At 39.0% G+C, this 24,233-nt stretch overlaps 1 protein-coding gene across 2 annotated transcripts in view; it reads left to right on the top strand.

Moving 5' to 3' along the window:
• Positions 1-1,902: 1,902 nt before the first annotated feature.
• The window catches only part of slc1a2b (solute carrier family 1 member 2b), a 46,630-nt gene continuing 24,299 nt past the window's right edge, over positions 1,903-24,233 (top strand). For both annotated transcript variants that reach the window (XM_081355345.1, XM_081355346.1), the window contains exon 1: positions 1,903-2,032. The gene's annotated coding sequence lies outside the window, so the exon portion shown is untranslated. The remainder of the gene's footprint in view (positions 2,033-24,233) is intronic.

Here is a 24,233-nt window from a genome sequence, read left to right on the forward strand (position 1 = left end):
TAAAGAACACTCTCCTACTTTAACTCTTTGGCGTGAAAAACTCTTGTCACTGTTACCATACGAAAGACGGCATAATGTACTGGATGGAACTCTGGACACCTCTGTAAATGACTGGTCTCCCCTTAAAGACTATTTTGGACGTGAATGGCAAGCAATAACATGTATTGATATGGACTGAAAACAAGAAGTGTACATTTATTGGATCCCCTCCCCCCAAATAAGTATTTAAATATGGTCTGCGGTCTGTATAAAACCTGTGTAGAGAATGTGTATATATGTGTGATACCTGTGTATACATGAAGTATAAAATTGACACTGCTAACTAACTAAATGTAGACGTAGTAGACCTGTAATATTTTTTTTTTCTTGTTCTCTTGTTTTGTTGTTGTTTTTTATGGTAAGAAGGGAAAAATGTGAAAATAAACAGTAAAAAAATATATATATATATATTTCAAATACTGTCTTTATGTTGTTTCCACATTAATTTGGAGATTTGATGTGAAAATATATTTTGAATTACAAATTTTAAGACTAGGCGTGATTATAATTAATTATAGAAGCCTTTCTATTTTATTTCTTTCTTTATTTTAAGGTGTGATTTATTCACAGTTCCTGCCCTTGCCCCCGGGGGACCATTATAGCTTTATTGGGCTTCAATGCATCTTTAACACATCAATCTCTCGTCATGTCGGCGCTCGGAGGCTCGAGGAATGAGCTCTTCACACACTGCTATGAAGCATATATATGCATATCTGCATATATATGAGCAATATATGATGAAAGAGCCCTGAACTCTCTCTCTCTCTCTCTCTCTCTCTGACCACAACAAGTGAGCAATAATCCAAAAAATACTGAAGAATATCGCAAAACAATGTAAACAATTTTTTATATGTTCATATATGGGAGATTTTAAGTGGGAGTGCTTAATATAATCTCTAAGCTTAAAGTTCTCATTACTATCCTCTTTTCTTATAGTAAAGCTTTATCCTGCAGCAATAAAGAGACCTCATAACCTCTACCAATGCCAAAGAGCAATGCTGTCTGAAAGTGAACGGAGGATGGATGATTTATATGTTTTTGTTCATGCCACATATGAACACAATTATTCAAAACACATGCAATATGCAGATGCGACTGCTTCTAAATCTGAGCATAATCGTGCTGCTGATTCAGCTGGTCGTCGCACGTCTAACCTCTTAAAGCACTGAACTTACCAATGTCTTCATTTCAGAGAAGTGACACTTTTATTTATTTTTACCTACATATATTATTATTTGTATTGCCTTCGCTACTTATACGGTTCAGCTGAAATGTTTGAACTGATAGTTGTTTAATGATTTAAATTTAGTTTGCATAATGTGTTAGATTTAGAAAGTGTGTTATGTTTAAATTTGCATAAATTTGCGTAATTGTAGCTGTGCCACTGATCCACGTTAGGATTTATTTACCCTAAATTCTCGCTGAATTCATTAACTAAGGAATAGGCCAATTGATGGCGACAATGTACGATATGGTTCGTATAAATATGCCAATTTATCGGGAAAAAGCCGCTCCACTCCTGACCTGGATCGAGAGCAGATCGCAGGAAAGCGTGGGAATGAGATTGTAGAAATTCACAGATTTACCTTCTTCCCTCGCTTTCCTTTCTGCCCTCTTTCCATTCTTTTATCTCGGACTCTACATCCCTGACTCCACACTTACTGCTGTCAGTAATACATGTCAGTTCTGAAGGAATGAGTTTTCCTGATGAATGTGAGCGGAATCCCTGAAGAGTGTGAAGACAGGAGGAGGCTGGTGCGAGGCGGGGCAGGAGGAGTGTGTACACACACAGCCTGTGTTCTCACTGAGGTAGTCTTCCTTCAGTGTGACTGTAGATGTGCTCGGAGCACCGGATTATCCACACAACACACAACGCACAACGCAGAACGCGCTCCCGACGCGTCACATCCTCACCAAAGCGCATGAGAGAAACCGAGCAAAGAGTGAAGAAAACAGCGACATTCACCCGTTCCTGAGTCTTCCAGGTCGACAGGTGAGTGAGAGCTGTTCAGGCGGTGTGTGTGAGTGTGTGATCCATAGTGGTAGCTGTAAATATGTCATTCATAGATTCATACTTGCATTAACATTTATTAATGCGCTCAGTATATTTGAAATATGTCGTTGCATCTTTCTTTCTTTCTTTCTTTCTTTCTTTCTTTCTTTCTTTCTTTCTTTCTTTCTTTCTTTCTTTCTTTCTTTCTTTCTTTCTTTCTGGATTAAGCACACAATCATAAGAAAACTGGTCCCACTTTGTATTAAGTGTCTTTAACTACAATTTAATATCATTTAAATGAATAATTTGCTACAATACACTTGTTGTGGACATACGTGTATTTAAAATTGTACTTGTATATAAAAATACCTGCGTGTAATTACATCTGTAATTAATTTCTGTAATTACATCTATAATGACACTGTTAACAACCTTAAACCCACACATACCTGTGCTAATCGTACCCGTATCCTCCTCAATAACAGCACATGTGATTTACAGTACAACAACACAATAAGTACATTTAACTTAATTATTCTAAGTAGTTAAAGACACCTAATATAGTGTTAAAAAATCAGCAACTAAATGTTTAACTAAATGAGAGTGTCATCATTAATTGTGCTCACGTACATTCAACTGTTGTCAAATGTGCATTTTACTCAAGATATCTGCATTCTCTGCAAAGCTCCTGTAGCTATTCACTTAATAGTAATAATAAGAAGGAACAGAAATGTCAGGTTATCCAGCAGAATCTGGGGTCATTCAGTGTTGGTTTTTAAACCCGGCTTTATTTATTTCTGACTAGGACCGCTTGACTAATGTGTGATTTTAAGAGAAGTATGAGAGAGCCTTCATGCAAATAATCCATTATGTTCATTCTGGTGGAGATCAAAAGGCTCTAGAGTCGCAAAACGTTCAGTACAAGTCCTCCATTCAGTGTGTGTGTGTGTGTGTGTGTGTGTGTGTATAGATGCATAATGTGTTTATGCTGTACCTCCAGTGATTCATGTTATTTTTATTCTAACCTATCAGCTACACAGACAGAATAAAACGATTTTTGAAAGTACCTTTATTTTAGCTTCATTTCTGCAGGTTGTGTCATACTTTGATTTGGCAACACGATGGATTATGAAGCGTTGTGTGTCTGATTTCCTCCCCCACTCGTGTCACATCGGTGCTGGGGGTCAGAGGTCAGCGTGAAGGCAGGTGTGATGGGCTGAAATGAGCGCGGGGGGTTGGTGTGTCGAGTCAAAATCAATGTAAAGTGCATCCTGGGGAAATAGAGCATGCCGTGAAGACTCATCAGGTACATCTGTTGTTCAGCGTGGAGGAATCGTTCAGTTCATGGTTCTGCGTTTACTGAGGAGTAACTGGGGTAGGGTTGTGTTTCTGGATACGCATTCTGAAGACATTCCCGTTACTGAGCGTCTGTCGGCTCACAGAGGAGGAAGAAATGAGGCTAATTAAAGTGAAAAGCAGGATGCCCAAAAATAGTGGATAAATGGTGTGAGAGAGAAATTTAAAACAGCTTAAGGAGTGTTAGAAGTGAAAAGATGAGGGGAAGAAAGGCTGAGCGACAAATAAATGTGTGTGTTTTTCGGTGTGAGTAATCCTCCTGGGAAAACGCCGGCGCTGCCAAAGTGCCATCCAACTCCTTTCTCCGCGCGCTCTTCATCACCCCTTTCTTCCCTCCTCCTCCCCCAAACGTGGACTTCAAACACATGTGGTCATGAGAACGGGTGAAGATGCTGCTCCTGCTCTTTTAGCTGTCCGATCTGAAGTGTTCGGATCATTCCCACACCGGATTTCCCATCGCTCTGAATGAGCTCAGAGCTGGAGTCTCCGTCTTTGATATTCAGCGCACTCCTCCACGAGGGTTTTGTCCCAGCGATGCCTTGAGAACCGTGTCTGGTTCCCCATAAAACCTCTCAGTGTTCTTAAAGCACCTAAAGAACCCATTTCTAAGCTTTTGAATCCGTGGATGTTTAAGGTTCTTCACTAAACCATCGATGCCCATAAAGAAGCTTTATTTTTAAGAGTGTGTATTTTTAAGGTTTTTATTCGATTTTTCTGTGTAGGGTTGATCAAATATGAGCTAATTATCAGCTAATCCCATCCAGGATCATTTGCATGTGGCCGTTATTTTGGCGTAATCAGTATTTTAAGATTTCCTTCAGTGAGTTGGATACAGCTTTGAATAATAATCTTTAATCATTTTTGAATGTGTGCTTCACATCACATGATAACTGATCCAGCTATGAGTCCCGGGCCAGTGTGATCGATGGGATTGTTGACTTGTGTGGTCTATCATCCTGAATGAACTCACTCTCACGATCATCTCTCAGGTTTGGAGAAGAAGGCAGTGTTGTGTTGTGTACAGTCTGCCACACACACACACACACACACGGCCAGAACAGTGTGAATCAGTGCGTGTGAGATTCTGTTTGTTCATTGTGCAGCGATTATCAAAGAAACATTAGCATTAGGATCCATATATCACACACATGTCCTCTTCCGAGTGTGTTTTTGTTTTCCCCAGCCTCGGATGCACGAACCCTCGGCTTCCACTCAAGTCTCCGGCTTTGTGAGTGTCTTTGTGTGCACTGTCGGAGATCGCGGGCCATTAATTTCACTCTTGTGAATGTAAATAAGTAAATGTGTGGGAGCGCAGAGCCGTTACTCACTGGATCCGAGAGAGCTTTATCACCCTCTGCTTCTCTGAAGGGACACGCATGAGAATCCCAGCGCTGCACACAATGCCAGCTCCCACAATGGCACCCTATGCCCATCTCCATCAGCTTCCGTCTCTGTCCTTCCCGAGCTCCGGGAACACTGGCCGCTGTGTGTTTACCTCCGGCTGGGGCCAACAGAGCACAACACAATCCCCTTCATTGCCTGTTTGTCAGCTCTGAGGCTTTTGAAAGCCGGCGAAAAAAAGAGAGATGGGAAAACAATTAAAAGCCCCTCCTGAACGCTGCACTAACATTTTCCCAGCTCAGGGAGCCTGTGAACAGGGACAGAGCCTCTAAACGCCTCCATTATCCCGGCGCTCTTGGCCTGATCCGAGACTCAATGAAACACTCACACAGAGAGCTTTTGTGGAGGAACTTGGCAGAACTCAAGCACTGGTTAATTAAGATCTGTCTCTCTATCTATCTATCTATCTATCTATCTATCTATCTATCTATCTATCTATCTATCTATCTATCTATCTATCTATCTATCTATCCATCTATCTATCTATCTATCTATCTATCTATCCATCATCCATCTATCTCTCCATCTATCTATCTATCTATCTATCTATCTATCTATCTATCTATCTATCTATCTATCTATCTATCTATCCATCTATCTCTCCATCTATCTGTCTATCTATCTATCCATCTATCATCTATCCTTCTATCTATCTATCTATCTATCTATCTATCTATCTATATATCTATCTATCTATCTATCTATCTGTCTCTCTATCTATCTATCTATCTATCTATCTATCTATCTATCTATCTATATATAATCTGTCATCTATCTATCTCTCCATCTATCATCTATCCTTCTATCTATCTATCTATCTATCTATCTATCTATCTATCTATCTATATATCTATCTATCTATCCATCTATCCATCTATCTATCCATCTATCCATCTATCTATCTATCCATCTATCCATCTGTCTCTCTATCTATCTATTTATCTATAATCTGTCATCTATCTATCTATCTCTCCATCTATCTATCTATCCATCTATCATCTATCCTTCTATCTATCTATCTATCTATCTATCTATCTATCTATCTATCTATCTATCATCCATCATCCATCCATCTATCTCTCTATCTCTCTATCTCTCCATCTATCTATCTATCTATCTATCTATCTATCTATCTATCTATCTATCTATCTATCTATCTATCTATCATCTATCCTTCTATCTATCTCTCTCTATCATCTATCCATCTATCTCTCTATCTATCTATCTATCTATCTATCTATCTATCCTTCTATCTATCTCTCTCTATCATCTATCCATCTATCTCTCTATCTATCATCTTATCATCTTATCATCTATCCATCTATCTATCCATCATCCATCTATCTCTCCATCTATCTATCTATCTATCTATCTATCTATCTATCTATCTATCTATCTATCCATCTATCATCTATCTATCTATCTATCTATCTATCTATCTATCTGTCTATTAGGGCTGGGCGATAAATCGATTTTATCGTTTAACTCGAATGTGTAGTTTACGTCAATTTGTTTGAATGAAAATTGGTTTTCTCTTTAAGTCAAGTCAAGTCATCTTCATTTATATAGCGCTTTTAACAATGTAGATTGTCTCAAAGCAGCTTTACAGAGATAAGCGTATAATTTAAGGTAACAGAGATTGTTTCGGCTTTACAGCAGAGTTAAGTTATTTCCATCTAAAGTTAGTTTTAATTGATTTGGTTCCGTCGCAACGATCATTTGTTATTAAATTAGGGGCCGCTAAGACGACACCATTCTCTCTACACAGACTTTAAACGCGAACCTGTGAGAAACGCTGATGGCGTTCACATGCGCATTTAGAATGGGTTCTATAGTTATGTGCGTTAGAATATACGCAGGTTTGGAATTCCCTACAAGCCAAGCCTAAACAAAGTACTTGTCTTTCCTTATAAATTTTGATAAGGAATTTTATTTTATTTGTTGCTTTGGGGTAGGACCGCAAGACGAATTTCCCGACAACGCCTTATCTGTAGAGTGGTAGTGGGATCCTCCATAGGGAGAGACTAGTTGGCACTTCAGCACTGCGTTGACACCGGGTCCAGGCGAAGGTCCTTCATCAGATCTGGATACGGCCCGGATCCGGCAGGCTGCAGGAAAAACCTTGGGATAAACAAAGACACTAAAATTAGCGTAGATGCCATTCTTCTCATGATGTAACGAGTACATCAGGAGTTATGGGAAGTGTTCCCGGTTCCGGCTGACCTAATCTATGCAGCATAACATTAAATTATAGAAGTCTATAATGTATTATGTGTATGCTAGGTCAAAGAGATGTGTTTTTAATCTAGCTTTGAACTGACAGAGTGTGTCTGCTTCCCGGACAATGGTAGGAAGACTGTTCCAGAGTTTTGGTGCTAAATAGGAGAAGGATCTACCGCCAGCAGTGGATTTTGATATTCTAGGTATTATCAACTGGCCGGAATTTTGAGATCGTAATAGACGTGACGGACTATAATGCGTTAAGAGCTCGCTCAAGTACTGCGGAGCTAAACCATTCAGTGCTTTGTAAGTAATCAGCAATATTTTAAAATTTATGCGATGTTTAATAGGGAGCCAACGCAGTTTTGACAGAACCGGGCTAATATGGTCATACTTCCTGGTTCTGGTAAGAACTCGAGCTGCTGCGTTTTGAACCAGCTGTAAAAACATCCACCGACGCTCCCTCTGGGCTCCCGTAGTTCCGAACGTTTGAGCGTTTGCCATAGAAGGCACGTTTCCATTACAGAATTGCGCAAAAAAAGCTTTTTTTTTCTAAATATCGATAAAAAACTGTTGCGAAATGACAGCGTTTCCATTAACCGATGTTATGCGACTAAAACGTAATTTTTTCCTCACGCGATAAGTCATTCCAAACATCATGGCAGCGGATGTTGGTAGGTTTATATATATCCCAGCCACCACACTGGCCATTATTATTATTAATGGAAGGAGACGTATGTGTGTTATCCAAGCATTAATGGCAAGGAAAGACCCTTAGGCTATACTGTGAGCGGCACATATGAAGTGTTTCTGGGTGTTTCTCCCTCAGATCTGCTGCGAGGTCTTGATTGTGGCATTTCTATGAGGTTTAGAATCCATTATTCCTGTCATTCTTTTGTCTTTTATGAACTTAATAAAAAACTCTGTCTCGTATTCTGTCCAAACACACCGCGTCGTCTACGTTCGGTGACCTTTAAATGCGCAAAAACTGTTTCCATTGCAGTTGTGCAAAATATTTCTTTTTTGAATTGCCTGAAAACCTCCTCATGCGAGCGGAAAAACTTTTTTGCGATAAATGGGAGTTTTTGCGAAATTGACGTGTTTCCATTGGCCGTATTTTCAATTCGCAATTTCAATTTGCGCAATTTGAAGGGTAATGGAAACGCAGCTAGAGATACACAAACAGCATCACAAATGAACAAGACCGCGACAGCACAAGCACACCCGCCCAAAACATTTACAAACTGAATCCGCAGGGCCGCCAACTCTCACGAACTCACCGTGAGACTCAGCCAATCGTCACTTTCACACGCTCTCACGCCACACATCCACTTTCTCATGCAGAGAAAAATCGTGAAGCAAAGAGGACACGGAGATCGACAGACAAGACAGAGAAAGTTACTACTGATATGAAATCAGTTCTTAGAGCTCAGATTTTGTCAATTTAATTATGAAATTCAAACAATAAATACCGTTTTGGCGCTTGTAAATGTGACGTGACTGATCTCTGACAGAGTTCAAGCGGCACGTGAACCGATCATGTTACTCTTTACACTAGTTAATGGTAAATAAACACCAATGATCAATAGGTAATTTGAAAGAGACAGTTCAACTTACCGAAATGTAATAAAACCGATCGATCAGTTTTTTCAACCGTGGAAAGAGGTCCATAAAACAGCTGGAGAACAACACGTCACATTACATTTACCTCAGGAAAGACATTTAATGACTATAGCACGTTAAGTTGGACTTAAAAAAATGCTATAGAGAGGAGTATTTTGCTAAATATGATAACTATATTACATATTTATTATATTTTTACCTATATCATTAAAATATTATAACGCTGTTATTATAAAAAAGCATTATATTTAATTTGAGATGTTAGTTTTAACCTTTAATAATAATATTAGCTGACAGGGCTCTGTATGTTTACAGCATTAGGTGAGTTTTTTTTTTTTTTTGGAGAACAATTAACATAACACATTAACATATCTACTGTACCTAATATTTATCTAAAGGAATCGATATTGAATCAAGGCCAGAATCAAACTGAATTGAATTGAAATTGTGAAATTTTTGGCAAGCAATAATAAAAACAGTAGCATACCAGTCATTGTACCATGCACACATTGTGTTGTCACTACACTGAAAAATTCTGATTAGTTACCAAATGTTTTTACAATCACAATTCTTATTGTTTAAGCTAGTTTTTTTTTACATTCACAATTTTGTTTCATGGGAATCAAACCCATGACATGGCATTGCAAGCGCCAACGCTCTACTGTTTCCTGAGATACAGGAAAGCTATACCTGTCCCTCTATCCATCTATCCATCTATCTATCTATCTATCTATCTATCTATCTATCTATCTATCTATCTATATATCTATATATCTATCTATCTATCTATCTATCTCTTCATCTATCTATCTATCTATCTATCTATCTATCTATCTATCTATCTATCTGTCTGTCTATCTCTCTATCTATCTATCATCTATCTATCAGTTATCTATCTATCTATATATCTATCTGTCTATCTATATATCTGTCTATCTCTCTATCATCTATCCATCTATCTCTTCATCTATCTATCTATCTATCTATCTATCCATCTATCCATCTATCTATCTATCTATCTATCTATCTATCTATCTATCTATCTATCTATCTATCTATCTATCTATCATCTATCCATCTATCTCTTCATCTATCTATCTATCTATCTATCTATCCGTCTATCTCTCTATCATCTATCTATCTCTCTATCTATCCATCTATCTATCAGTTATCTCTCTATCTATCTGTCTATCTATCTATCATCTATCCATCTATCATCTATTATCTATCTATCTATCTATCTGTCTATCTATCTATCATCTATCCATCTATCATCTATTATTGATCTATCTATCCGTCTATCTCTCTATCATCTATCCATCTATCATCTATCCATCTATCATCTATTATCTATCTATCTATCCGTCTATCTATCTATCATCTATCCATCTATCATCTATCCATCTCCATCTATCCATCTATCATCTATTATCTATCTATCTATCCATCTATCTATCTATCTATCATCTATCCATCTATCATCTATTATCTATCTATCTATCCGTCTATCTCTCTATCTATCTCTCTATCTATCCATCTATCTATCAGTTATCTATCTGTCAATCTGTCTATCCATCCATCCATCCTGATATTTAGTTGCAGACGTGGCTCAGCTGATGGCCATGTTCCACCTTTATGAGTGTAATAGTGTTAAAGGGATCCTTCACCGATTAGCATTAAGCTTTGTATCAGTAGAAACCCGGTAGTATTTTGGAATGACCGTGCTTCCCTCCCTCATGTCCCCCTGAGACCAGAGATTTCTGTATTGTGTTTTCTGGAAAAAACCTCTGATGACGCAAAAATCGTCATTTAGCATCGAAGGCTTTTCTGTCCAGAGGTGAGAGACTCCAGCCAGTAGGAGGCGCTAGTTCCGCATGTGTTCAACCTGGGGGATCTCACGATAAAACGCTATCTTTTCAGTTTCGAGTCACTAGTAGCCTAGCTGTATAATTTCTTCCGAGACTGCCCTCTGTAACCGGGAGGCGTTGCTTGGGAGTGTCCTCGTAGGGCAGCGAAGCAAGTGCATTCTGGGAGTTGTTGTCTTTCATCCACATGAGCCAAAAATACATTTTCTGGCTTTTCTCAGTCTAGAAGGCACCACTTTCTAACATAATTTCACATTTCTACTACATAAATGACCCAAGTTAAATACACATTCATCTTTCCAGCGGTCAAATATCCCTTTAAGCATAATGTTGCAAATTCAGTGTATAAATCTATACTTGTGGATTCTAAACAAACATAGAAAGCTCTTTTGACTAGCATTGCGTTTCTGTGATTTAGACATCTTTTTTTATCAACAAGATTGCATGTTGATATAGTCACAGTAAGTGTTTAAAGATACTGATCGTCTCTTCGTCTCATCTTAGTCTTATCTTTTCGTCATAGTTTTCGCTAACAAAATGAACTCTATACTTGAAAGCACAAAAAAGAGAGACGTGATCAAAACTGCAATGTTTTAGTCTGTAATGTTTTAAGTCTTCATACTTTGTGCACAAAGTTTGTAATTCCACATAAACATAATTTAATGAGGGGTGCATTGAAACTTTTACATATCTTTTGCTTCAGATCAGTGTTCAGAGTGTGTGTAAAACTGGCCACATCATGTCATCTCAGCTAACCAGGCTTCAGTGTGTACTACAGTTTCCAACCTTGATGTGCAGTCAGGTTCGAGTGTGTGCGCTGTTTGAACGAGTGTTCCCACTGATACGCTTGTGATTGTCCAGATTCGCGGAGTTCTGACGAGTTTTATAGTCTTGATATTGTTTCTTATTCAAAAGGTGTGTTTAGTATGTCACAAAGAGAACAGGCGGCGTTTGGAGGAGGAGGGGAGGTTAACGATTCTGATGAAAGATTACCAGTGCACATTACTAAAAAAAATTAACTTATAATAAACACTGCAGCATTCTGTAAAAAAAATAAGAATAGTCCATTTTGATATTATGTTGACCTTTGATTATATTTTAACCGTGCCAACTCTTCATCCAAACACTGGATGTCAAAAGTGTCAAAAGTCATTTTATCAGTCAGTCAATAAATAGCTGTATTCTGTACGTTTGACTCGTGTACGATAATTTTCTTCCAAATACGATAACGTTGAGCTTCTGGTACGATACTTGGACATTTCCAATCTGGCTTCAGGTTATGCATCAGACGTTTAGCACATGTAGTGTGGACTGAAACACAGTTTACAATATAAACCGTCTATCTCACAGGAGGAATATAAAATCTTCATATTATTTTTGCATTACCTTTATCCGGCAGTCGAGATGCAAGAAGAGAAATAAGAGAAGAAATTGCACCAGAAGAGCTGTATGAACTCATTTGTTAGTGAGTTAGTGAAATTCTGTGGGCGATATTTCACATTATCACTTTCAGATTCATGAGTGCTTGTATCTTTTTTAATGCTATAGGTAGTGTGTTGGTTTGTGTTGGCAGACTGATGGCACTGCATTTTGATAACAATATAGACAGTCAGACTTTATATAAGGTGTCTTTAAAGGATTAGTTCACCTCAAAATGAAAATTTCCTGATAATTGATCCCAATGCCATCCAAGATGTCCATGTCTTTCTTTCTTCAGTGGAAAAGAAATTAAGTTTTTTGAGGAAAACATTTCAGGATTTTTCTCCACACAATGGACTTCAACGGTAACCAAATTGTTGAAGTCCAAATCAAGCGTGACCTTTCCAACGTGATGACGTAATGCCTGGCGCGTCGCAGACCAGCACAAGATGAACAATTGTGGTTAAAAAGTATATACTTTTTTTATTTTTATTTTATTAAATGACCGATCGTTTCGCTAGATAAGACCCTATTCCTCAGCTGGGATCATGCAGAGACCTTTGAAGCACTTCAGAGTCCTTTGAAACTGCATTGATTTGGACTTCAACAATTTGGTTACCATTGAAGTCCATTGTGTGGAGAAAAATCCTGAAAACTTTTACTCAAAAAAATTAATTTATTTTCCACTGAAGAAAGAAAGACATGAACATCTTGGATGGCTTTGGGGTCAATTATCAGGGAATTTTCATTTTGAGGTGAATCCTTTAACTACTATGAACTGTGTAAAACAATAGATAGAAAATAGGTTTATTGTGTTGATGTTGTACTGTAAACACTTGTGCTGTTATTGAGGAGGATACAGGTGATATTAGCACAGGTTTACTGTATGTGTGGGTTTAAGGGGTTAACAGTGTCATTATAGATATATAGAATGACATTCAATTCAGTAATTAATTACAGATGTAATTACATGCAGGTATTTTTAAATAAAAGTACAGTGTAAAAACATGTACAATATGTACACAATAAGTGCATTGTATCAACTGATTGATTTAAATGTTAGAACATAGTTAAAGACACTTAATATAAAGTTGGACCCTATTTACTTTAATGATAGATAATAACATAAGTAGTTGACTAATTAGTTAAATGTGATCACCCTATTTACATATGATTGGAGTTAATTTACATACACATGATTAACTATAAAATATTTGAGCTTGTTTGTGAATCTGCCGGAGAGTTTTAGGAAGGGTCCATGGAAGATTCATGAATGACTCCCACTGTATGTTTTTTATCATCAGTCTATATGTTTTAGGCATTTGTTCAGTGATTTTTACAACTTGTTTCCCGTTGTTTACCTTGTTGAATTAAAATGCTTTAAATGAAATGAGGTGGAGGTGGAGAAGAAACGGATGTCCATGTGTTCTGGTGGAAGAAAGTACAGCTGTCTCAGTCCCTCAGGTGTTCTCACATCTCCGCTCAAATATTACCACACTACAACTGAAATCAAAGATAATAGAAATATTATTATACCATATTATTTTCTCTACAGTAACAGTGTCATTTTACCCATCAAATGCATGATGTATTTTGTTGGTCAAATAAAAGTAACTATAGAAAGTATTCAGATTATGCTACTTTCATGTTGTGAAATTTGCATTAGGTTACTAATGATGTTTTTAGGAACAATAATATGCTGAAATGGATTTACTCTTAATGCAGTAAACGGTGTTTTGTCATTCTTTGTCTTTCCTGAGAGACATTAGAGAAACTAATCCTATGCTTAAAGCACAGTTGTGACGATAAATCCACTGAAGGCGAGCGTGAGAACCCATGTGCAGTTTATTAAAGTACACCTGAATAGAATTGAACCAGAGAGTGACTTGACCAAAATTAACATAATAAACCATGAAACAAAGATTCACCAACAGCAAGTTACATTTAACAAAGCTAGATATGAGGGCTAAATATACAAGGACTAATGACATAAGACACACCTGAAAGTAATCAACACAATGAACCAGTGGAAAAACAGAACTAAATACCACATGACAAGACCATAAACCAATGAGAACCAGACCAAAGGAACCAATCAGAACATGAAGCAATGGAAGCACATGACAACAACTGGAAACATGGCTGACAAATTACAAAATAAAAGACAAGGAAACATGAACTGAGAGAGTATTAAATCATTATAGTCATTATTATCAAATTATTTATGGAATCGTCTTGTTTTGTGGTGAATTTGCTGTTTTTTGGAATTTAATTGAAACTGTGAATCGCGAATTGAATAAAATGAATATGAAGGGTTTTGGTGGTTTTAGTGTGTTTTGATAGAGAGATGTGTGAAGAGCTTTTTAAAAGTGTACTGAACTTTACATAAGTATATAAAATATAGTATATAGAAATTTGAGAAATCCCTTCAGCCAAAAAAAAAAGAAAAAAAGTTAATCGCACAATTACATCAGAATCCTACAGATTGTTTGAGTTTTAGGTTTATTTTAGGGTTGCTTTCTCAACATTTTCTGCTCAAACACTAACCAGAATAAGCATGGGATTTTTTAACCAACAAAATAAATGGCAAAAGCCTTCATATATAAATCCTCTTTTCCACAAGTAGTGTATAAACACAAGGAACTTTTGTTGCATCTGTCCCTGTGTGTTAATGTTACAAATCTAATATTATCCTACATTTCGCTAAAATACAATGACAATGTTTATACTTGTTTTGTTGTGTTTTTTTACATTTTAAATGTATGTAAATTGTATAGTGTATCATTTCAGTATTTTTGTGAATTTGTGATGGATACACATTGTCCTACCGTCAGTGCAGTCAACTGTTAGCATGCATATAAAAACACTCATTTTAAAAAGCCAAATCAATAATGAAACCAGGCGCAGTTTGTATTCATGATCAGACAGGGATAACAATCTATTTACATCAAAGAACGAATGAATAAAATGAAACACAAACAGAACCCTCCAAAAAAGTATCATTTTCCTTGTGGGAATGTGACTCTGTGCTTTCATTTTTCCACGCAGAGGATGCTACTGTGAACATGCGCATGAATGACGGCAGTACAAACTTGCATGAGGAGATAATTTTCCTGTTACAGCTGTACTCATTATATAGCTGAGACTCTGCAATTACAACGAATGGGAGAAACTGTAACACCTAATGTGGGGAAGTAAGTCCTGCCTGACAAACATGAAATATAAATATTCGAGATTTTGGTATTCCCAATTAAATTAGATAGGAAGTGTAGTGGCATGACTGAAAGCATCTGCCCGAGTGCGTTCCCAAGATGGCCAGCTAATGAACGGATTGCCTTGAAAGGAAGGTGTTTTAATTGGGCTGTGAGAAATTAGGACCATCTATCTTCTGTCCTGTTGTTTGCTTCACAGTCTCTTTGTTTTGCTGAGCGTTTGATTCTGCTGGTTGTGGATGTGATGGTCTGCTGTGTGTGTGGATTCAGGAGTGAAGCGTCTCTCTGTCGGTGTGGAGGACGAGATGCGGGGGGTTTAATGAGCTCCTCTGGGGTTCGGACTGAGATGATCAAATGCTGCTCTTCTCTACAGTCAGATAACAGGCTGTGTGTTTAATGATGAGCTCAACAGAGCTGCACTGGATGCCTTTACATCTGCACCAATAATGCTAATATTAATCAATGTTAAGACTTAAAGTCGGCATGAAAGGGGAGTTGCGCTGGTCTTTTATTCTCTGTTGTGCCGTATATCCGAGTGAAACGCTTCTGGCTTGATTGTGTCCGTAGGGAATTGATTGGATGGTTGTGGTTTGCTATTGGCTGATCTCATGTGAGTGACAGGTTGCCCCGCCCTCATCATCAGAGAAGAGAAGAGATGCTGCAAGAGGGAGGGGAAGTTATCCTGATTCAAGATTATTAAAACAATAATGATGTGCACCGATAAATCATTTATTTTGGAATAATTGATTCGGATTGGTCAACCAATGCATTCAACAATTTGCCAATATTGACCGTTGTCTATGGAAACACTGTATGCCAGACCGATAATCCAGGTAACTGAAACCGTCTCTCGTATAAAGTCAAATCACATCACGCCAGGTTTATTTGTATTGCTCTTTTCAAAGCAGCTTAAGAGACTGAATTACTGTACATGCTTCATTATCACATCTCTCCATAGAGTCACTCTCTGTTGTTATAGACGTAAATGCAGTCTCAGGTGTTTGTTGTTGTGAAAATGACCTCCTAGGACTTAAATTTTTATATTATTGTAATATTATTGCTGTTCATCTTGTTGCTTGAATTCTTTTGTACTTTACAATGGAGCATGTTTTTTTCTAAGTGGACGCTTTATATACAGTATAGCTAATATTGAAAAATAATTTAATCTTAAATCAATATTTCAAGGCCACATATTTACGTATTTGGTGAGAAGTGGTGTAATGTGTAAAATAAACTCATTCCGGGTGAAACGAGACCCGATTACCCTGTCTTTACGTTACTGATCGGCTGACTGTACATCATCTTCACTAATGTTTGTCATGTTTTTGAACCATCATCCACGTGTAGCTCTAGTACACACACACACACACTGATCAGAGTGGAAGAAATGTGAGTAAAGTTTATACGCACCTGTTTGATGTGATTAACATCGCAGTACTCCTCATATTTTACTCTGATTATGAGCATTATTTCATTAAAGTCCCCCTGAAGTCAATATTTGTATCCCTTAAAACTCACCTTTGATCACCAAAAATACATATTTCAATGTTTTTCCTTGAATTTTTTTTAAAAGGAGTAGTTCACCTTAAAATGAAAATTAGCCCATGATTCACTCTCCCTCAAGTCATCCTAGGTGTATATGACATTCTTCTTTCAGACGAATACAATCAGAGTTATATATAAAAAATATCCTGGCTCTTCCAAGCTTGATAATGGCAGTGAATGGCAACCAACAGTTTGAAGCTCAAAAAAGTGAATTGTGAAGATACTCAGCAATGGTGTCGACTTATAAATATACACATGGTTTGTCTTAAAGCATATTAAAAACACCACATAGACACATAAACAACATTAAAAGCTGGATTTTCACCACAGGGGGACTTTCAGAAGGTTTACGTGAGCTACAGTACTGCCATAAACACATCATAATCACATTATATTGATTTATGCCGTTTTATGAGATTAGAGGATGACATCACAGAGCGTTTACAGGAAACATCTTCACAGTGAACAGCCTTACACCGGGAGCAGTGTGTTGTGATTGGTGTGTTTGGGAAAGGTCCCGCCCCTTTCCATAACCGGCAGTTTAACACACTACTAACTAACTCAACCAGGCCCCGCCCCTTTATGCTGCGCATTAATTATTTAAATGAGGAATATTGTGATGTGTTTGTTCCCGGAAGAAAATCGAGACTACAGTGGAGGCGTTTCAGGAGTTCAGGAACACTGACTCTGATATAGAGAAGAACTCCCGCCTGAGGGACTTTGGAGATTTGCAGAGCTTTTTCATGATCAAACAGCAACAATACACACTAAAGAAAGATGAACATGATGAAAAGCAGAATACGTCCACTTTAAAACACTGTTAAAAATGTTGATTGATTGATTGATTGATCTGTGTAGTTGTGGGATGCACTTGTGGATTGGTGTAACTCCTGTGGCTTCATGTAAGCAGTGTTTTATGGATAGCCGTGTCACATCTCTTTATGGTTTCTTCACGCAGATAATGTGTCAAGCAAAACTAGCCATGTTTACTTTTTAAACCGGTTAAGACATGAGATCAGACGTAACTTTACACAGAATTCTACCAAAGCAGTCTCATGTTAACCTGTGTCTTAATACTGCATGCTGGACTTCCAGTAAAACATATCCAGTTTATAAATACAAAGAAGCGAGGGAATTAGTTTCGCACTCCGCAGTACGGCACAAGTGATCTCTATAAACATTGTGTTGAAAATATTCCTGTGGAAAAGCTTTGTGGAATCTGACAAAACACTTGGCACACAAACCAGCGCACAGTAGTTACGTGAGAAGGAATCTAGACAACATAAAGTATAGAATGAAAGAAAATAAGTGAGAAAGAGGAGGCATGTGAAAGAGAGAGAGACTGTGGCGGCCCTCGGCCCCTGAGGGCCCCTCTGTGTGCTCACTATAGATGAATGAAGGCCTGCTAACCCTTCAACCAGAATGATCTGAGCACATCATTACAGCTCGCGTCTGAAACCTGTGCGCAGCCCCGAATCCCTAATCACTCGCTCATTACAGCCTGAACCGGCTCCGCACACAATACGAGTGCGTCCATGCACACTGATGGAGTGCACATATGGGTCAATCATGTGCTTTACCTCACAGCATCACGGAGGTGCAGGGCTCAATAACACCACGACATGCTCCGTTTATTTCTCCTCTGCACGGTACATGGAGAAAAGTATGCACTGGTAGTTGTGAAAATTGCTACTTTCCATAAGTTGACACTATACATTTTATACTATGCTTTTTACAATTAATATGCATGCAGTAATAATTCTAGTTGTAAAACTTCTAAATATGAAATATTTGTTTATTTTGAAGTATTATCATGATTTTCTTTACATTAATTTGGCTCTAAAAAATCTATATTTTAATCAAATTATAATATTTGTACACAGTGACGAAGAGTAACTAAAATACGCAACGCTACGGACTTTTCCGGTACTTTTTTCTGTAGCTCAGCTGCATTGTTTAGTACTCTCGACATTGCCGATCCAGAAGATTCCTGTAGAGCAAGAGTTCAGATCCAGCCCTGATCTCACACACCTGAACGAGCTGATGGAGGTCTTCAGGCAGGGAGTGTGTTCAGGGCTGGAGCTAAACTCTGCAGGACAGTGGACCGAATCAGATAGTTTGGTGTTAAATTGCATTGTGCGAGTTTGTGTGATTCAGTTATTAAAACTCGAAATGCTTTTTTCCCCCTTGCTCTTTGTTTTGACCTAATGGGATGCACGTGTGTGTCCTTGTGTGTGTGTCCACCAGCACAGATCTGACCTCTGTCTGGACACTCACTGTTGCCCCGAGTCTTGACCCCAGACTGTGTGTGTGTGTGTGTGTGTGTGTGTGTGTGTGTGTGTGTGTGTGTGTGTGTGTGTGTGTGTGTGTGTGTGTGTGTGTGTGTGTGTGTGTGTGTGTGTGTGTGTGTGTGTCGTGACTCTGACCCATACTGCCTGGTTATGACACTATGATATGATTAAGATTCATGTGGTGTTTTCTGTTGTAAATCTCAACCACAGTTTCCTATGAAAAGAAAACCTCACTTGTGATTGATTTTGTATAATGATTTTAGTCACAACATTTGGGATGTTTTAAATCATTTAAATGTTTACATGTCAGATTTGAACTTAAAGCAAAAAAGTAAAATTTCTCTTCATAATGTTTTCAGCCTAATTGTTTAATAAAACGGTGTTGTAGGTCGGCTTATATAAGTTTTAAGCTATAAGACCTTTTGATAATTGTGCATAAGCAATTACTTCTCAAAATATCTTGAATGTGTCAGTAACTTTCTTCATGAAATAACATATGCAAGAGAGGTTCATCCTTCACAGCTAAATTCACAGCATCACACAGATTCTGGACCAGTATCTATAATACTGGAGCATCTTGTGAACATTCCTGTAAATGAAGTTTGTGTCATTCTGTCTCACTCGAGAAAAAAAGTGCTGCAAGACATTAAGGGCTAAAAATATTCACTGCACTCTTAAAAATACAGGTTCCGAAAGGGGTTTTTCACAGGGGTGCCGTAGATGAACACTTTCTGGTTCGCCAAAGAACCTTTCAGTGATCAGTTCTTAGTGTGAAAAACATAAAAAAGAAAATCTAAAGAAGCCTTTGTGCAAAGGAAAGATTCCATGGATGTTAATGGTTCTTCATGGGACCATCGATGCCAATCAAGAACTTTTATTTTTAAGAGAGTGAGCAACAAGAACTACCAAGAGTCTGTTAACTGAAAGCAAACTGAGTGTGATATATATATATCAGCACTGATATTATCAATCGGTTCTGCATTGACTGAAGATATTCTAGTCCAATGACCTCGTGTTTTGAACATGTCATTTGATTAATGATTTGATTGCAGTGATGTGACATCTTTTCAACATCTTTATTTCAGATGATTAGTTGCTTTTCATCTATCTTTTACTCCAGCTTTATCGATTTATTATGTAACAAGCTGTTGTGGAGAGCTGTGCGTGTGTGTGTGTGTGTGTGTGTGTGTGTGTGTGTGTGTGTGTGTGTGTGTGTGTGTGTTTAATTCAAGAAGGGTTAAAAGGTTGTAATAGCTGTCAGAGAGAGACTCAGAAAGAAAGAGAGTCAGAGAGAGAATCTCTTCACTCTGGACAGTAGCATAAAATTGGGATAATCGCCATCAATTGTGCCTCACAGTGGGCTGCCATTCCTGAAAGAGTGATTCATCCCGATAGAGAGCGGATTGAGCGAGAGGAGAATGGGTCCTGCCCCCCTCCGAGTCCATCCGCTGCTCTCCCACGGTGGGCATATGCATGACATCAGCGGCTGAATGGGGCTGGCATCCTCCCGCATCCCTCTCCATGCCAGATTAAACCCAAAGGGAGGAAGAAGGGGGCACTGACACTTTGGGGAAGGACAAAAGCCCTCAGATGGGTAGCCGGGAAACTTCACATGGTCCTGGCCAAGTTAGAGAGAAAAAAAAGAGTGAATTCTCTGTTACCTTTCACTGGCCTCCTTTGGCATGGCATTGAGACACATCAAACACACATACCCACACACACACACACACACACACACACACACATGTTGTGTTTTCATGTTTTATGGGGACTTTCCATTGACAATGATTTTTATACTGTACAAACTATATATTCCATCCCCCTATACTAACCCTACCCCTAAACCTACCCATCACAGAACATTAGTATGATTTATGAGCCGTTTTCCTCATGGGGACCAAAAATGTCCCCTAACCCCATAACTTAGGGTTTACCTGAGCCACACACACACACACACACACTGCACTTCACCTTTGATGCCGGGTGAGGAATTTTAACTCAAGGGATTCTCTTTCGAACAGGAACTGGCACTGAGTTTAAAGACATTTTGTCCGAAGCACAGACATTAGCCTGCGACAGTCGTGACATCACTGTAGCGCGACCGTGAGTCACCTATAGAGTACACGTCATCAGCTTTTTTGTCTTCAGGAGACCATTTGTTTTGAAGCGTGTGAAGGCGAAATAGAATGGCATCCTCTGACAAGTGTTTCAGGAAGTGTGTTCCCCCGTGTCCGTGTTATCTGACGCTGGAGAATACACTCTACATGTGCGTTATTTGTCCCGGTGAGGATCATGACTCTTCTGGCTTCGAGCCAGGAAGAGCAGGATGGGGCTGTTGAGGGCAAAAATATAGTAATGGAGCCCTCTCAACCTGTCTGCCCTGCAGAACTGAACTGTTAGAGGTAATGGCCCTCGTGTCTGAGAGATTAGATCTTGCTTGGAAACGCGAGAAGCCGCAGATTCACAGCGAGGTGGAGAGGTCCTGGAGAAAACATATCCGGCTCGCATTCATCTCTTTCATCACGTGAATTATGCGAATGTGGAGGGATGCAAAAGCACGGATATGCATCAATGCCTCTCATTGATTATACACCTGTCTTTCAATCGGGGGAAACATCGATGTTAAAGACTCCAACCCTGCAGTCAAAGCCATTACGAGTAACATCATAGCTCAATGGCAGGGCGTATGCAGCTGCGGGTCAGGCCGGTGGGGCGTTTCAGGTTACCAGGTTAAACCTGCTTTAAAAAATCCTCAGTTCCTCCCCCCATCCTTTCTGTCCTCTCCTTTCCCTTTAAGACCTTTAGTGGGGGGTTTGAAGCAGCACATCAAGTGTGTCTGCTTTCTGTGAGCCGCTGTGATGGCTGTCTCTTAGGTTGAGCGTGAGGTTGAGCGTTTACTCTCCTTCTAGAGAGTAACTCTGTTGGGCATCCGCTCACCTGAGCTGCAGCTAGACAGTGACATCAAATGTGTCGGCTCGCTGGGGGCCGCTGTGATTGTTGTTTCTTAGGTTGAGTGTGTTTGGCCTCCTCTCTCACTGGAGAGTAGTTCTTGGGCCTCCTCTCAGTTGGGCTTCGGCTAGACAGCGACATTTAAGGTGTCGACCCTCTTTTGGCCGCTGTGATGACTGTCTTTTAGGATGAGTGTGTCTGGCCTCTTCCCTTGCTACAGAATAGTTCTGTTAGGCCGCCGTTCATCTGAACCGAGGCTTGACAGTGACATCAAGTGTGTCAGCCCACCATAAGCTGCTGTGATGACTGTCTTTTAGGATGAGTGTGTCTGGCCTCTTCTCTTTCTAGAGAACAGTTTGTTTGAGGCCCCCGCTCACCTGAGCTGCAGTTAGACAGCAATAACAAGTGTGCCGGCTCTCTCTCGGGCCGCTGTGATAAGCTGTCTTTAAGGAGAAGTATGGTCGGCCTCTTATTCTAGAGCGCTGTTCGGCTGAGGCCTCTACTCATCTGAGCTCCAGCTAAGCAGTATATCAAGTGTGTCAGCTCTTTTTGCAGTTGCTGTGATGTGCTGTCTTTAGGTTTGAGCTTGGTTGGCCTTCTCTCAGGCCTCTGCTCTCTGGAGCCCATCTAGACAGTAAAATCACGACCGCTGTGATGCCCGCCCCGGTAAGGAGGAATTAACGGCAGGTTCTTCCTTGCATAGGGCTTGGAGCTTAGGTTGTGGCCTTAGGGAATAGAGTCACTGACAGTTACACGTTTGACCGGAGTGAGGGATTGGTCTCCGGCATCTATGTCCGTTGAGCCTTTCTTTGTGCTTGTCATAGCCATTTAGGCAGTTATTTCTTCAGCATGACAGAGTGGGTACGCCTACCCCAGAGTGTATTTGGACCCAGTGCGAGTTCCCATTTAAAAGTACACGTCACACCTCTCCTCATAAAATTGCACTGGTTGCTAGAAGCCGCAAGCATCAAATTCAAGACTCTGATGTTTGCCTACAGAACAACCACTGGCTCTGCACCCCTATACCTGAACTCATCACTTCAGACCTACGTGCCACCCAGAAGCTTGCGATCTGCAAGTGAACGGCACCTTGTGGTGCCATCCCAGAGAAGCACAAAATTATTTTCACTGACTTTTACCCTGACTGTTCCAAGCTGGTAGAATGACCTGCCTTAGTCTTTAGCCATTTTCAAGAACCGGCTGAAGACGCATCTTTTTCTGCAACACATGACCCATTATTTAATTAAATTAAAAAAAGCAGAATGATTTATTTGAACTTTCGAATTTGAACTTTCAAAATTGATTTGAAAATTAGTGTGAGCCCTGTGCTTGATGTCTTTCTGCTAATGTCTTTACTGCGGGTTGCAGAGACGTTAGTTTCAGCCGTAGTGCGCCTGAGGCATGCAAAGTCTAAGCGATTGCCTATAATCTTCTAACAAGAATAAAAACATATGAACAATTAAATTATTATTTTATTATTCATTATTTTTAACTATCTTGAAACTACCCAAGCAGCGTTTCGCGCTCAGATGTGGCAGCGGAATTAATACCAAAAATGTGATTACAGAATATATTTAAATTATCCATAAAATTGTCATTTTCTCCTTACAGTCTTGCGAGTTAACAATAATGCCTGGCCTGTAAATTACTTGGTGAACAAAGAAAACATTTTGGCATTAGATACAGATACAGATACAGATACAGATAGCTTTATTAATCCCCTAAGGGCAATTCAGTTTCTACAGTACACCGTCAAGACATACAACCATTCACACAGCCATAGCATGTAGTATATAATAAGGGTAACATATAGAAAGAATAAATAAATAAAAAATATACAATAAGAAGTAAATATAAAATGAATTGCACATATCCGTAGCTCCTAAAGTGCATAGTGCTAAGAACAGATCAGTCCATAATTATTTCCTCAGCTCAATGTTTAACAGCATAATTGCTGAAGGAATAAATGATCTTCCATAACGGTTTGTCTTTCTAGGGGGCTGCAAGTATCGCCGACCTGATGGCATCAGAACAAATTCATCTCCCAGAATATGATGTTGGTTCATCAGACTTTTTACTTTTTGAAGAACACGTTTCTCCCAAAGAGAATTTAGGTCACACATTTGGATTCCAATAATTTTGGAGCAGACTTTCACAATGTTATTTAAACAGTTTCGGTCCTTCACTGAAATGTTACCAAACCAACAAATGAAAGAGAAAGTAAGGAGGCTCTCAATATAAGACAAATACACAGTGCACAGTATAGATTTAGAAACCCCGAAGGAATTTATCCTACGCAATAAATGTACTCTCTGCTGGG

The sequence above is a fragment of the Scardinius erythrophthalmus genome, assembly GCF_964197995.2.
Source record: "Scardinius erythrophthalmus genome assembly, chromosome: 24".
Taxonomy (NCBI): Eukaryota; Metazoa; Chordata; class Actinopteri; order Cypriniformes; family Leuciscidae; genus Scardinius; species Scardinius erythrophthalmus.